General features: G+C 43.4%; 1 long non-coding RNA gene across 1 annotated transcript; it reads left to right on the top strand.

Moving 5' to 3' along the window:
• Window positions 1–40: 40 nt before the first annotated feature.
• LOC310746949 lies at window positions 41–10,418 on the top strand. The gene is made up of 3 exons (XR_014540818.1): window positions 41–581; window positions 658–3,326; window positions 8,951–10,418. It is a non-coding gene; the product is annotated as an uncharacterized lncRNA (long non-coding RNA).
• Window positions 10,419–17,182: the final 6,764 nt, after the last annotated feature.

The raw sequence follows: 17,182 nt of genomic DNA on the forward strand, positions 1-17,182 counted from the left end.
CATAGCCAGGCCAGCTTCTTGGTAGTGGCCCCCTAAGTATGGGCCATTAAGGTCACATAGGAAGTGGGTCTAAGCGGGGCAGGCCAATGCTGCAGGGCCATCCCGCCAATTGGCTTGTAGTTAGGGGCAAAGCTGAGTTGTGTGTGAGAGCTAGAAGCAGGCTGCAGGTCTGATAGATATGAAGCATGGCTGTGGCTATGGGAGAAGCAAGACCTTATGCGGGTGTTAATGCTGTGAGCCTCTCCATCGTTGGCTCAGGTTGTACGTACGTGTAAACCATGTATCACACCAAGTCTCTGCTGTTCCTCATTCCGAGGAAACTGAACCTCAGAAAAGTGGCTGGAGCTCCTGGTGTTTTGCACTGCGCAGAGACTGGGGTAGCGTGCAACACAATCAATGGCCACTTGTCATAATGGCTATATACTGCCTGGATTGTTGGGAGAGTGCTGCTGGGCTCGTGTTACTTGTGGACTTCCCAAAGGCACATGATTAGCCACAGTGAGAACAGGGTAGAAAGAACACTGATTGCCACACTAGCCAGAGACGAAGCAGATGGAACTGCATGCTCTCTTATGGGCCAGGTTTCACATAGGGCTGGGACCACTGACCTTTCTTTTCCATGACAACACATAGTGTTTTGCAAGCCCCAACAATCAGCTCATCATCAGGGCTTGTACAGCACTCTGTATGGAAGCCCTAGTAATCAGCTGAGAATCAGTGCTTACAAATGGCCTGTCACCCCCATTTTGGCACAGCCATGCCCTTACTTATCCCGCACCTGACATCAGGTGTGGGGCGGTTGGGTTTCGTGTGGCTGAAATGGCCTTGCTGGCAGTGGCTTGCAGTGAAATTTTTCATAGGGGAACAGTTAGGGCCAGCCAGAGGAACCAACTTGCGAGGGCAATTGGTGGGAGGCCCATGCACGCATGATGTCACACACATGAGCACTGCACCTCCCTCCCTAAGCTGGGCAGAAGCTTCCCGGGCTTTGGGAAGGAGGTGCCAGGGGAACATTGGGGGACTAGCTTAGTCCCCCTAGTCCACTGACCTCATGCCACTGCTTGCTGGCCCAGTGGGGAGGTCTGACAGGCCTAATTAGGCTCACAGTCAGGAGATTCCCCACCACTGGCCTAAAGGAGGAGGGTAAGTGACAAGTTGAAAAGGTGGTGGTTGTTCCTTGAAGCTGCCACTTGCTTTCATGGGTGACAATCCAGAAGATGCTTTGTGCCACTGCCTCTCTGATTTGGACAGAAGGTGAGAAGAATGGTTTTACAGACTACACTTCTTAACAAACTATTTAGGTTTTTTTTCTGGGGGTACACAAGGGTACACAGTACCAGCACTGTTTTTTCCTAGAAGAAAAGCAATGTTCCAGTCTAATAGCACCATTGCTGTAGCTGTCACAATCATCTTCATCCATACTATGAAATGTTAGTTCCTTGACATTTGCTACAAGCAAAGGTACCGCAGACTCCTGACTTTTCTGCAAAAACGTGTTTCACACATTGCTTTGTACTTGCATGAGTAATTTTCAAAGATTTTCAGGAGGTGAAGGAATGCCAGTCATTACTGGCTCATAGATGCTTCCACTCTGTTTCAGCTTCTCTGACCATGCAAGGGATCCAAGTATTTCCAATCTTCAGTATATAAAATATTTCTTTTGCCATCAAATCTCATGATCAACAAATAATAGGAAAGCTCCCGGAGAAGTGCCAAATGCAGGGCTATGTCCAGTTCCAGCACACCCAGTTCCAGCACATCCAGAGGCGGAGCTAGCTGCTCTGGCACCCGGAGCGCTGCACATGTTGTGCACCCGGGGGCAGGGCTAGCCATTCCACATAGCTAATCCACACTTAATGCTTATTTCTTCATGAAGTCAAACCCTGTAACCTGACTTATGGAATACAGTAAGCCTGCAATTTACAGTACATGGTGGTTATGTTTCAGGGATCATACCTAAAGCCAAAGCCATGTATGGTCAAAACATGTTGGGTTCAGTGGCGGGTGGACACCTGCTCCCTTTTTATTCATTTATTTATTTTTCCAAGCACATAAAGCTGAATGCACACAAGTTAAATGTGCATAGGTTACTGCATTCAAAATTGGATGTATATTTCCAGAATTAGGAGTGTAAAGAGAAAACACCCATTAGTAGTATGTCTGCCACAAAATCCTGTTTTAATTGTGTAGGTGTTGGCAAGTTCAAAGCAAGCACTAATGCTACAGGGAAACAAAAGTGACACTGAAGGCACTTTTCAAGGTCAAATATCGCTGGTAGGTGTGGGGAACCTCTGTCCCTCCAGATGTGGCTGAACTACAGCTCCCATCATCCCAGGCTGTAGTTCAGCACCATTTGAAGGGACAAAGGTTCCCTACACCTGCTGCATGGCCTGGGTTAGGCTACTTTCAGGAAAACTGTCACAGCTCTGAACGTAATGAATCAATTTGGACATACAGTGGTACCTTGGTTTTCGAACATAATCTGTTTTGGAAGACCAAGTTCTAAAACGTACGAAAATTGCAAACTCAATACAGAAGCCTCAATATAGAAAACTCAGTACGGAAGCCGCATGGCATGTTCGACTTCCAAGGCATGTTCAAACGCTGGTTTACAGCGTTCAAAAACTGAAATGTTTGTCAATGGAGACGTTTGGAAACCGAGGTATCACTGTACTAAGGAATTTGTGCGCTACACTATTTTTGATGAGTGTAGAAAAAGCTTAGCCACCTCTGCTGTAAATACTATTAGCCAAACAGAAGTATGGGTTGTGCACAAGCAATTTTGTTAAATTATCCAAGGGTACAAAGTTCAAAAAATAAGGAAGCGTCTGATTACCATTTGCATGACGCAATTGTTAGCCAAACTGGGTTGGAGCACCTGCTGGTATCACAGCCCGAGGCAGGAGTACAATTCAAATTATTTTTGAAATGGGTGTGTTGTATTTTCTTTCCCACTGACATGTCACTAGTTTCAGAAATGCAGCAGACACAGGATTTTAGCCCTGTCCAGAGCCCGGATGAGACATCAGACCCATCCTTCCAGGCAGTGCTATATTCTGAGTAACAACATCTATAAACAAAATGGGGAAACTTCAATGTAGCACCAAGAGAGCCAGTGTATGAGTCCCCGTCCATTGGCGGTGGAGGCTGGGCGAGCAGAGGGTGAAGAGCACCCAACACGCCCTCCTCCTGCCTGACATATGAGTGCCTGCCTCGCATCAGCAAGGCCTTAGGACTGCAGAAGATGAAGAGCACCCTCCGCGCTCCATGCCCACCACCCCAGGCGCTGGTGGACGGCACTACGACCCTGCTTATAGGAGCCACAGGTGAGCACTGAGTGCAGAGTGGGGTCCAAAGGTGGAGAAACTACCCCAGAAGGTGCACAACATGCCCCCACCAGAGGTACTACCCCTTCCCTATCACTCCACACACCCCTTTAAATTTGCAAACATGAGTAAATTATATTGATTTATTTCAATGGGCCTGTTGTTGCTTAGTCGTTTAGTCGTGTCCGACTCTTCGTGACCCCATGGACCAGAGCACGCCAGGCACTTCTGTCTTCCACTGCCTCCAGCAGTTTGGTCAAACTCATGCTGGTAGCTTCGAGAACACTATCCAACCATCTCGTCCTCTGTCGTCCCCTTCTCCTTGTGCCCTCCATCTTTCCCAACATCAGGGTCTTTTCCAGGGAGTCTTCTTTTCTCATGAGGTAGCCAAAGCATTGGAGCCTCAGCTTCAGGATCTGTCCTTCCAGTGAGCACTCAGGGCTGATTTCCTTAAGAATGGATAGGTTTGATCTTCTTGCAGTCCATGGGACTCTCAAGAGTCTCCTCCAGCACCAGAATTCAAAAGCATCAATTCTTCAGCGATCAGCCTTCTTTATGGCCCAGCTTTCACTTCCATACATCACTACTAGGAAAACCATGGCTTTAACTATACGGACCTTTGTTGGCAAGTTGATGTCTCTGCTTTTTAAGATGCTGTCTAGGTTTGCCATCGCCTTTCTCCCAAGGAGCAGGCGTCTTTTAATTCCGTGGCTGCTGTCACCATCTGCAGTGATCATGGAGCCCAAGAAAGTAAAATCTCTCACTGCCTCTATTTCTTCCCCTTCTATTTGCCAGGAGGTGATGGGACCAGTGGCCATGATCTTCGTTTTTTTGATGTTGAGCTTCAGACCATATTTTGCGCTCTCTTCTTTCACCCTCAATAAAAGGTTCTTTAATTCCTCCTCGCTTTCTGCCATCAAGGTTGTGTCATTTGCATATCTGAGGTTGTTGATATTTCTTCCGGCAATCTTAATTCCAGCTTGAGATTCATCCAGCCCAGCCTTTCGCATGATGAATTCTGCATATAAGTTAAATAAGCAGGGAGACAATATACAGCCTACTCTTGAGTAAAATCTAGTTGAATACCACCGTTGTCCATGAGACCAGAGCTACTGATGCTCTTATCAGGTTCTGTGATTTCTGAAGTATTCTGAACACACCAAGTACCTCAGCTGCTCAGTGATGTAGGCAAAAGTCAGAAGTTATTCCCTCAAAAGACCAGGGAGATAACCTTTTGTTTTAAAAAAGCTGAACTGCTCTCCAGCTGTGTTTCACCATTACCACCAGGGATCCGGGTAGGACTTTCTACAGTTCCAGGAAACTGACCAACTATGCTGTCTACCCATAGTTAGTTGAGATCATGGTGATATCCTTGTGCAATTAGGATCGTAGTAGCTAGGTTTTGGAGTCATTGGGCTCTTTTTTGCGTTTAGTATTTCTGTTGAACTTTGTTGCTCTTTTCCTTATACTCTTATTTACGTTTCATAATTGGATAATGTCCCTGCCTTCTAATTTGTTGGTTTGAAGGTGCTTATTTTGTAGAACTGATGCATGGATGCAGAAATCTGCTGAGCAGTGCATGCACCTTTTTAAAAAAAGTGTTCACCCAGGAATTGCACAGCAGCACACATCTGGGAATTCCCAATTCAATGCAAGTTTGCACGAAGCACACTTTATGTCCAATGCTAAAATGACAGGCATTTCCCATTCCAAACAGGAAAATGGGAGAAATCAGTATCATAAAATATAGTGAAATCAACAGAAGAAAATGATGCAGGGAGATCTGGAGAAACAATTTTCAGTTTCCAAGTTTTCCACTATTGCAAATTATCATTGTTTTCTAGCATATTATGTTCAGACAAACTGTCCATATGCTTTAAAATATTGCTGCACTTTACACTTTTGTATTGGTTTCCAAAAATGCTGTTTGTTGCTTTTCTGATCAGTGCTATAAAGTCTTCAACAGCTTCCATGTCTTGCCTATGTGTGTCCTGAACCCAGTTGAGAGATCTATTCCACAGTAATCAGATAAAGGCTTCAGATATAAACTTGTGCAGACATGCTCTATAATTGTATTGCTAATCTTCCAATAATGCATGCACTGATGTCTCTCAGACTAAGATAGGCAAAGTGTTTGCCTCTAATTCTTAAAAAGACATGTGCAAAACTCCCACAGCCTTAATATTCTACTTTTAAACTGCTCTGTGTTCTAGGCTATTTTGATTTAGCATACATTGCTTGATCAAAGACAACATTCAGACTTTATGACTTCTTAATCTGGACATCACTTTGTGCCCAAGAGACACCAACACGACAAAAGCATCAGCTGTAGGAAGATACTTGACATTTTCCTGGCATCACATTAACAGACTTCACAGTCTGAAACATACAGGCTTTCCCAGAAATGCAAAACAACCTTTTCACAACTTGGGGAAACAGCCACGGCACCCTCAGAACTTATATAAATGCACTGAAGTTTTTATACAGCTTCAGTATGAGTCCCAAGAATGAGTCATATTCTGTGGCAAAAAAAAAAAAGGGTGTAGTAGAATCACATCTTGCCTGCACACCCCAACATGATGACTAGAGATATAGCAATGTGGTGAAAGGCCACAACTTTGATGCATATTTAATTAAGGAGCTACAGCAAATGAAATAAACCAACATGAAGCATTCCTGCTGTGGGCATATCTAACTTTCAGAGGCAAAGGAGATAGATGCTCTGTCTCTTGGGCAATACCATGGCTTGAAACCCAGCACCTGCATCCACAGGGCCAAACATTGGCTCAAATGTAGATTTGGGGAGCATTTGCTAAGTTTGGTAACTTGTTGTTTTTTTTAATGCACATCAAACCAAAACATAACACACACTCTCAGAGTTTTAAATCTAAGCAAATAAAATATGTGATTAAGTACAATACCCTTCTTGTTAACGGTTATAAATTTTGTCACATTAAAGTGTTTTAAAATCTTCATAATAATAATAATAATAATTTATTATTTATACCCCGCCCATCTGGCTGGGCCTCCCCAGCCACTCTGGGCGGCTTCCATAAAAACCAAAAATACAGTAAAATATCACACGTTAAAAACTTCCCTGAACAGGGCTGCCTTAAGATGTCTTCTGAATGTCAGGTAGTTGTTTATCGCTTTGACATCTGCTGGAAGGGCGTTCCACAGGGCGGGCGCCACTACCGAGAAGGCCCTCTGCCTGGTTCCCTGTAGTTTTGCTTCTCGCAAGGAGGGAACCGCCAGAAGGCCCTCGGCGCTGGACCTCAGTGTCCGGGCAGAATGATGGGGGTGGAGACGCTCCTTCAGGTATACTGGACCGAGGCCATTTAGGGCTTTAAAGGTCAGCACCAACACTTTGAATTGTGCTCGGAAACGTACTGGGAGCCAATGTAGGTCTTTCAAGACCGGTGTTATATGGTCTCGGCGGCCGCCCCCAGTCACCAGTCTAGCTGCCGCATTCTGGATTAGTTGTAGTTTCCGAGTCACCTTCAAAGGTAGCCCCACGTAGAGTGCATTGCAGTAGTCCAAGCGGGAGATAACCAGAGCATGCACCACTCTGGCGAGACAGTCTGCAGGCAGATAGGGTCTCAGCCTACGTACCAGATGGATCATGAATATTAATAAAAATACATTGGTTCTGACAGCACAGGATTAGACCAGGATGATCAGCAGCTGATTATGTAAACAAACCACTGCTATTGGATGGGTGTTCAAAGGTGCAAAACTGTTGCATGTTGTTTTGATCTCTTTACATCTAGTTGACAAAGGAATTTTTAGATGTATGAGAATCCCTCATTTGACAATGTCTGTATAAAGTTTTAGAATATATGAGCTGTGCAGACACTTTTATAAAAAGAGTCAGGGCAATATATACTGAATAGTAAGCCAAATTGATAGTAAATAATGTCCTGACTGAGAACTGCAAAATAATGAAAGGAATGAGACAATGCTGCCCCTTGTCACCCTTGTTATTTATATTAGTTTTTGAATTATTGGCACAAAGAATAAGATATAATCAGTAAATTAAAGGTATGAGTGGTACAGAGACAATATAAATTAAATGCATTCGCAGACGACATGGTGTTATCTGTAGAAGAACCAATAGAGTCAATCCTGAAAGTATTACAAGAGATTTAAAATTTTGCAAATGTAGTAGGTCTTAAGATTAATAAAGACAAAACCAAACTCTTGGTAAAAATGTGAATGATGAGAGTAAAAATCAATTAAAAGATGTGTCAGGACTAAAGATTGAAAGGAAGGTCAAGTATCTAGGTGTATGGTTAACAGCAAATAATATAAATCTGTAAAAAGATATTTAAAAACCTGGGAAGATACTAATTTTGAAATTTGGAACAGAATGAAACTTTTACTGTTAGGTAGAGTGTTGACTATAAAAATGAATGTATTACCAAGAATGTTATTTTTGTTTCAATCAGTTCCAGTGACTGGCAATACAGATTGTTTCAATGTATGGCAAAAAGATATTTCTAAATATATCTGGCAAGAGAAAAAAAACAAGAATAAAATATAAAATACTGATAGATGTAAAAGAGAGAAGAGGTTTCTGCCTGCTGGATATGAGATTATATTATGAAGCATCTTGTCTTTGTTGGTTGATGACATTGGAGAGTTCACATATCTTAGATTTAGAAGGTCATGATAATATTTTTGGTTGGCACGTTTTTCTGTGGTATGAAAAGGTGAAAGTACACAAAGGATTTACAAATCATATAATCAGGAAAAAAATGTATAGAGTGTGGGATAAATATAAAAACTTATTGGAGACAAAAACACCTCTTTGGTTCTCACCATTGGAAGCCATAGCAGTAAAGAAGAAGAATATGATAGAAGGTGGGACAGCTTATAGAAATTTATTAAAACAAGAGGGAGGAGAGTTTAAATTTAAAGAATTTAATTATTTATCAGGCAAGTTAACAACATGGATACAATATCATCTTTTGAGTTAAGTATTTAAGAAAGATAAGAAACAAGGGTTTGGGGAACAAATATCACAAATGGAGAGAGATCTGTTGGAATGTAATGTAGTGGTCTTGCAGTAAGGTTAAAGCTTACTGGGAAATGATATATAATGAATTGAAAAAGATGTTTAATAAAACAGAAGCTTTTCTTTTGGGAACTATAGGTGTAGAACTAGCTAAACAGTATAGGAATTTATTCATGGATGTGACTACATAGGCAAGAATGTTATTTGCCCAAAAATGGAAAGAAGAAGAAGTCCCAACGAAAGAAGATTTGATACAAAAACTCATGGATTATGCAGAAATGCAGAACTTATCAGAAAAATAAGAAATCAAGACAACAATTTTTTAAAATAAAAGAATGGAAATGGTTTATTGAATATGTACAAATAAATTGTAAACAGATAAGGACATTGGCAGGATTATTGTAATAACCTGCAGTTTCATAAGAGTAAATAATTAAAGTAGATGAAGAATAAGTTGTTAATTTAGAATATGCAGGAAATGATAAATATAAATTTAAGGAACTGCAGAAAGAGGAGGGAGGAAGTTGAGTTTTGAAATGTTAAAATGACTGTAGAACCATTGAAATGTATATAACTGAAATTCTTTTTTTCTTTTTCTTTTTTTAAGGAGTCCCTCATTATTTTCATACAGTAGCGAAAAGAGGTGACTGGTTGGCTGGTATTTAGATGAACATTACTGGTGAAAGACTATCAAAAAGGATGAGCTCATTTAATCACTCCATGTGGTAATGATCACCTCATTTTTTAGGCCCCTGGTCCTATCTGTTACGCTTACCCAAGTAATTCTTGCTGAGCCGGGTTATGACATTAGAAAGGCCCTGGATGGTTGCTTCTCTTGCCATGAGTGACACCTGACTTTTGCAGCACATGCACTCCTGTGGAAGGAATTCTGAAAACTAGCGCTCACTGGAGGTCAAGAGATTTGTGGAGAAGCGCATGGGGCTGGTTGGGCTAGCCCCCAGGTGGCAAGAGGCATGCCACCTGCTCTCCTTGGCAGTGGAGTTGAAGGAGGCTCCTGCCCATCTTTGTTAGCTGTTAAGGGCTGGGTAGCGCCCAGAAAAGTGATATGGGAGGTGTCGTGGGATCTCTGACTGCTGAGGCAAGCAGGCAAGGGTGGGGTTTCGAAGTATATGGTGAAATCACGGAGAAACTTAGACTGCATCTGGTTGCGCCCAGTGTATGTAGCCTAGTGGTATCTCCCTATGAACTCAGGCAGATGACCTTTGGATTAGCTCATCATTACTATGATTATAATTATTTACAGAAGCAGGCATGACATGCAAAGCATATGCTCTGCCATCAAGGGATGTGGGGAGGTTACTAGGTTGTAGGGATGACATGTATATCAAAGAAGATATGCCTTCAGTCCTTCTATTTCCCTCTGGACAGAAAGTTCTCTTACACTGGGAAAGGCTGTTTTGTTCACCCAGGCAAGAACTACCCCTTGGTAACATGGCAGCATGGAGAGCAGCAGCAGAGCTTTTTCTCTTCACCTTCTGCTTCTCTCTCTAAATGCAAATGCCAGGGACTGAACCTGAACTGCTTTGCACATAAAATATGTGCTCTCTTAAGTGTTCGTCCTGACCAAACACCAACTAGGGGAAACATGTATAGCAGTTACAAGAACTTCCCTCAAGGAAATTCACCTAGATGCACAGAACAGGTGCCAAACCACTAGAGCTACAGCCTTCTTCCCATCATGGATGTCTGCAAGGGAAGGTGAGGGACAGTTGCCTTTCCCCCAGATGAACCGTTATCCTCAGATTACTTTTTTAAAAAAAGCAGGTATCTAGCCCATTATATATTCTGTCTGTCCGTCTGTCTGTCTGGTCATGGGCTGTGAAGATGCTTGAACTCAGGATGAAAGGGAGAAACGTGCTAAGAGGAAGGCATGCTTGGCAAACCCTTACCATGATCAACTCTGGCCCAGAAAGCTATGTCCCCACTGTGGAAGGATGTGTGTGAAGTGTAGGTGGATTCCCACGAGGCAAGACACAGGGATAACAGCAAGAACATTTATTGAACTAACAGAACTGGACAACAGGGGCAAAGCAACTGTTTACATACATTTCTGAAGGCCTCCACGGTCACTTACGAACCTACTGTTTAAACCGTGTTTATGGAAGACAATCTTACTCGGCTATGAGTGATTGCCTAAGAAGAAGATATGGGAGAAACTACAATCCTTTGTTGAGGAGAGGAAGGGAAGGCTAAAACTGAGGTGGTTCTGGGTAAGGGGAGGTATGGTGCGGGAGGTGGGGCAGGCCAGTTAAGGGGCACATAGCACAGTTAGTGACTGTGCTATATGCCAGTCCCTCCTCCAACCTGGGGAATTGTGGTTGTCCTATCAACCAGTCCTCAGATCTGCAGCGGCTGCTTTTCAATGTCAAGTCAGCACTGGCAACTGGATCTCCCTCATCCGTGATCAGGCTGTGGATGAAGAGGCCAATTTGATCTGTATCACTGAGACCTGGGTGGGTGAGCAGGGCAGAATTGGTTGTGCCCACCTGAGTACTCAGTGCAGCACCAGGGCTTATTAGGGATAAAAATATTTATCCCTTTGCTGAAGAAGTTCATTCCATTTTTGAGCAACATTCATCTGCCAGAAGTACCACAAGGCATTGTGGAGTAATAAAAATATGGCAAAAACAATAAGGAAAGAAAGCAGGAGAAATAAAGCATTTGTTATTCTAAATTAGGAGATGAAGAGTCCTAAACAACAAGCTGTTCGTATATAAAAGCATTGTAACATATGCAAAAAAAGTGTTTTACCTAACTAAATATTTTCTTCCCACAGAAAATATTGATACTCTACAGTGGGCATCTTAACTACCTTCAAAGCAGACTACAGGTTATTATACCATTGCCTCCTAGCAATCACAAGCTGATACACCAAAGTGGTGTATGGAGTGTTAGGGGAGGGGGTAATACCCCCAAGAGGGGACACATTGTGCTCCTTCTAGGGTAGTTTTTCCACCTTTGTCTCCACCATGCCCTCAGCAATCACCTGTGGTTCCTAGAAGCTGTCAGCGCGTAACAACGGCTACACCCTGGGCTGGCCAAACCAGGTGAGAGTAGCCAGTGGATCTCAAGCTCTCAGTGAGTTAGGAACTTCCCCTGCATGCAAAGACAGGCTCCAGGCAGATTGAGCAAATGAGACCAATAGTGGGTCCAATGGTCAAGAAGGCAGTTTTTGCAAGTGTTGTAGAGGGAAGTGAGAGGCAGATGGGGCTCATCAACCTGGGAAGGTAGCCCATCTAGGAGAAAGAAAACTCTGATCCTAAACCTCTGCTGCATTGTGGCACATATTTGGGAGAATAAAAAGCTAAGGAGTAAACCCTACACAAATCCAGAGTGGAATCCCCAAGGCGGTTGGATGGCACCTTGTACACCTCCTTCCAGCAACTGCTGCAGCCAAGCTGGTGCCAGGCATATTGATCTGCTTTCCTTTGGACCACACCAGTAAGGCTGAGAGGGGGTCTTATCATTGAGCAGCCCAGGACCTCCATACACAATGCCCAGGCTTGCTTCCAGGGAGAGTTGACTTCACTCCTGGAGGTGCACTCCATTGTCTCTTGAGATAGACTGATACCAATAACAAGAACATCAGAAGATTTACAGTATCTCAGTTTCTTTACAGGAAAGCTCCACACCCTTACCACAACAAATGAATAGACAAATCTGAAAGTTTTTTAATGAGCACTGTGCTTGGTTTGTTTATTAAAGTAATTTTATATTTAAAAAACCATAGCACTCAGAGAGTAATATTGTGCAAATCCAATCTCCAAACTGGGAGGAAAGCGTAATTTTAAACTACAGTGCTAATCCCACAAGATTAGTGATGAAGCTGTTAGCCAACTGAAATGAATTCAAACTTGGCAACAGTGAAGGGTAAAGGACTAAATCCATCTTAATACTGGTACCCACCTAAGGGTTACACTGATGGGGGAGATGGGGAAGGGGATCTAGTGATAGCATTGTGAATGAACGATAAACTTTTCTTCCCCTAGGGAAAAAAGGATTACATGTATCTGACAAGAGCAGATAAGTTTATGTGTCTCTCTGTGTAGACAAGAGGAATCCAATGGAGCGGTTTGTTGGGGGCAGGGCAGGGAGGAGGGATATATCGTTTTTAAGATCCAGAGAATGTTACTCAATTTTAACTATGTTGACCAGGCAGGAGGTGGGGAATATTCACTCTTTGCCACTACCCCTACGAACATTAACATCACAATTCTATTAACAAAACTGGCTATAACATTTTTAAAGGGCAGAGAACTTGCTCCCCACCATTGTGCAAGGAGAGATGTGATTTAATATAGTTTGCTGCCTGAGGTAAACCAGAAAATGCTGCCTTGCAACCTGACGGGGTCATTGAACATCGATATCTTGATACAGATAGGTAGCCGTGTTGGTCTGCCATAGTCAAAACAAAAAAAATTTTTTCCTTCCAGTAGCACCTTAAAGACCAACTAAGTTAGTTCTTGGTATGAGCATTTCGTGTGTATCTGAAGAAGTGTGCATGCACACGAAAGCTCATACCAAGAACTAACTTAGTTGGTCTTTAAGGTGCTACTGGAAGGAAAAAAATTTTTTTGTATCGATATCTTGGTCATCTTTCTTTCCCACCACCAGTATAGGTTTTACCCTGGGGGGAGGATGTTGGGGTGGTTCCAAGCGATCAATCAGAGCAAATGCAACTTCATTGACTCTGCCTTTGTTTAGGCTGGACATAAGGGATGGGTATGGTTTTGGGGGGTTTTATTGAAACGGTATGCCTGAACAGACACTTGAGGGGAAAGAAAAATGTATATGTATACATGCAGGTCCCGCTTACTGAACACAATGCATTCCCAGGAAGTTGTTCATTAGGCGAGCATTCACATTGACAAGCTTAATGATTTCTGCTATTTCCTATGGGGCATTTCTAATTCATGAACTCTCTCCCTCCTTCTGCCATGATTCCTAAATTGGTTGCAGCCAACCAGCAAAAGAGAGACAAAGTACAAACTGACCTGCCCGATCTCTCCTGCTTTGAGCATAATTCTTTGTGTTCAGATAAGTGAATTTGTGGATAAGGAGTGGGCGGATAGCGTGACCTGTGTGTAGATGCATGTTGTTATTTTGGAAAGAAGCTCTGGGGACATTAAAGGAGACTGGAGTAGAAAGGGGAAAAAGAAAGAAAAAGAAATCTTATACTGAATAGTACTTCCAAGCATATCCATCTACTTTATCCATTTGAGGATGCAGATCCATTGATTCCAATCCACTTCTGTCAAACCAATCTTGCTACTTTTAAAAGCCCCACTATAGAGTTCGATGGGGCTTACATCCTGCTTCTATGAATGCTAACCTAGAAACAAATCCTATTCAGTTAAAAGGGATTTGCAGTCCAACCCCATGCAGGTTTACTCAGAAGTAAGTTCAAAGGAATTGCAGCCCAATCCTACCTAATGAGGCTCCACTCTGTTTTACAGCCTCCCTTCTACTGCTGCCTCCTCCTGCCCTTACTCTGTGGCATTTTCCTTCCCTTAGCTGTTAGCACTTTTCTGACAAAGTGTGCCTCCTATGTCACGTAGACAGAACAGAGGGAAGGAAGGAAGGTGAGCTAGAACTATCTACCAAATCTGCTGCCGAAGCCGGTTCTGAGCAGAATAATTTTCAGTTTTAGGAGCAGCCTCCTCCACAGTGTTCCAAGACTCATTGTGTTGCAAGTGCCTACTTATACAACAACTTTGGTCTTACCACTTCAGAACGTGAAAGGACTTGTCAGGAGAAATAACCTTAGTATTTGATGTTTGCTTCAGGGAGATTTCAAGAGGCACAAGCGTTTCTTCTACTCACACCCATGGTGAAAGGGAAAAGTGTCCTTGCAGGTTGGCATCTGTTCTGCTTACTGGGCAATTCTGATTGACAGATTTTCACATTTTGTTCCTCTGACAGTTTCTGTTCATTTTTCTTTTGCAATGGCAAATCTTCCGCCTCTTCCACTGTCACTCAGTGCGTCCTGTCCTTGGCAAGAATGGCTCTGCCAAGACAATCCTATGAAAATTGCATCATTCCAATGAGCATGAAGGACCCATCCCTGGTAAAGAATGGCTAGGCTGCATCTGGGGCAAGCATTCTCTTTTCATTCAGTGATGCTAGCTACGTCTTTAACACTGATGCAAGCTGTAAAACAAGGGCTGCTTGCTGTTGTGCCAACATCTGTGCAATATTTGCAGCTTATCAGATTAGTTCGTTGAAATGGGACTCACAGAAGTTACTCATTTGTGTGATGAGAAATTAGGAAATCAGTGAGGACTGAGCATTTCCCTAGCCTGATCATGTCTGCACATGTATTTTCAAGCCACTCCTTAGTTTATGAAAGGGACAGATTAGTAGAGGCTTTATAAATCTCACATTCTCTGCAATTCATATGCAATTGAATAAGAAGAGGATGCTATGATTACTAAGGCTCAGTATGGGTTTCTCAAAAACAAGTCATGCCAGATGAATCTCATTTCCTTTACCTGATTCAATTACAAGATTGGTGGATCAGGGGATGCTGTAGATGTAGTGTATCTTGATTTCAGCTTTGGACTAAGTTGCCCATGATATTCTTGCAAAGAAGCTAGTAAAATGTGGGCTGGGTAGATTTGTAGCTGGTTGACTGACCAAACCCCAATACTGCTCACTAATGGTTCCTCATCATTCTAGGGAAAAAAAGACAAGTAGAGTGCCACAGGGTTCTGTCTTGGGCCCATTGATGTTCAATGTCTTTATAAACAACTTGGATGAAGCAAGCGGGGATGCTCTTCAGATCTGCAGATGACACCAAACCGGGCTTCAAGATGACCTTAGATGGAAGAACTGGGCCCAAACTAACACAAAGGGATAAATGTCAGGTTCTGCACTTAGGTTGGAAGAACCAGCTGTACAAATATAAGATGGGGAAAACCTGGTTTGCCAGTAGTAACTGTGAAAAGGATCTTGGGATCTTAGTAGATGACAAGCTTAACATGAGTCAACAATGTGATGCAGCGGTAAAAAAATCCAACTCTATTGGACCACCTAGAGGGGCTGAGAGCTGGGGGCACTGTTATACGGTGGTTCCGCTCCTTCCTCTAATTAAGGTAAATGATCAAAGGTTGTGGGGTGGGGGCCAAAAGAATTTGCAGACATAGTCAAAGGTGTGTGGCAGTGGGCTCACGCCTAGCCCTTATTTCATCAGCGGTCGTGGGAAATACTTGAGCAATTTACCTCTCTCTTTCTGCTTTGCAAATCAAAAATGGGAACCTGTGTGCAAGACGTTTCAAAGGTTGTGTAAACACTATGATTTATTATCTGACACAGAAGATGTATTGCTGATCAACAGAGATAATCAGAATATTAATTAAGAAATGATATGCATAGACAAATGCCACCCTCACCCCACAATTCATGTACATATGATTTTCACTGGCTCCGTTTCATTCAGATGACCAGCATTTTCAAGATCGGCAATGGCAGGCTGGGGCAGGTAAGCAGAAAAAAATGGCACAGCCTCCCTCAGCATCAGTTGCTCAGATTGTGGGAAGTCAGAGGGGCTGTTTTTACAGCACCTGGGAACATCACAGATTGGCCCCCTCGTGTCACCCGATATCCCAGGACTTGAGGATTGTGGGCTACAATGAGAATCTCCTGGCAGGAATTGCCTATAATTCTTCTGCTCCTGACCTGCAGCCCTGAAGGTACAGATTCAGAACCAGTCTGTTCATTAGCAGTCACCTCAGGTAGCAGACTAGGGACAGCTGAGAGGGGCAGGAGATCCAGCGCATGTCGCCTATGCGCCACCTGGGAAGAGCGGGCCTGCTCCTCTCTAGCCTCCTTCTTTCTCCACTGCCAGCTTCAGCATGCCAGGGCTTCCTGAGGCTGCTGCTCCAGTCAGGAGTGCCAACTTGGCCCCGCAACCGTTGGTGCCAGGGGCCATGGGTGCCATGCAATGTGCATGGCCCTGGCACCGAAATTTGTGGGTGCCTGGCCCCTTCATGAGGAATTTTGTGGGTGCTTAAGCACCCAGGGCCCCAGGCACCTGTGCCTCCGGTTTCCTCAGGCTGTGGTGGCAGAGGAGACGGTGGCAACATTTACTGTTTTGCCTCAAGCAACACCCTGGTTAATGTAGGGTGCAATTATTGCTAATTGAAAAGGGAATATTGCTGTGGATTCCTGATCCACAGCAATATTCAAAGCAACAAACAGAAGTGAAGTTCATAAAGGTCCTGGGGGGGGGGTAGTTGATTGGGGCAAGTGTTTTTCCTCAAGGGAAAAGAAACTCCTTTTTCAGGAGGTAGGTGATCATTACATCTAATGAAGACTATTTTGTAGTCTAAACGCATTAGGCAACTTGGAGGGCTTGAATAGCTATTAAAGGAATGAGCCAGCATAAGATTCAGGCTTGCGTGCTTCACACACAAACAACACTTATTAAACTACCCTGGTAATTGCAGTTCTGTGAGGGGAATAGAGATTTCCTAAAACTCCCAGCACCCTCCCAGTCCCCAGGATTCTTTGGGGGCAACCATGACTTTTTTATAGTGGTGATACTGCTTTAACTATATACAGCAGATGGGGCCTCAGATTCATAGCCCACCCCATTCTGAAAGCTTGGAGTGGGTACCAAAATGCAAAAATAATAATATGGAATACAACCTCTTTTTTGACAAGACCATGTGCTCCCAAGCCAGCCCCAAGATACAAGTAGCTCTTGCAACACTCAAAGAAGGTGCTCAAGCTTACTCTGGCATGCCTGAAGTGGGAAGGGATCCCATAATTGAGGAGCAACCCCCAATAATCTTCATGTCTTCACAGCCTGGGCCTG

The sequence above is a fragment of the Podarcis filfolensis genome (genome assembly GCF_964270895.1).
Source record: "Podarcis filfolensis genome assembly, chromosome: 1".
NCBI lineage: Eukaryota > Metazoa > Chordata > Lepidosauria > Squamata > Lacertidae > Podarcis > Podarcis filfolensis.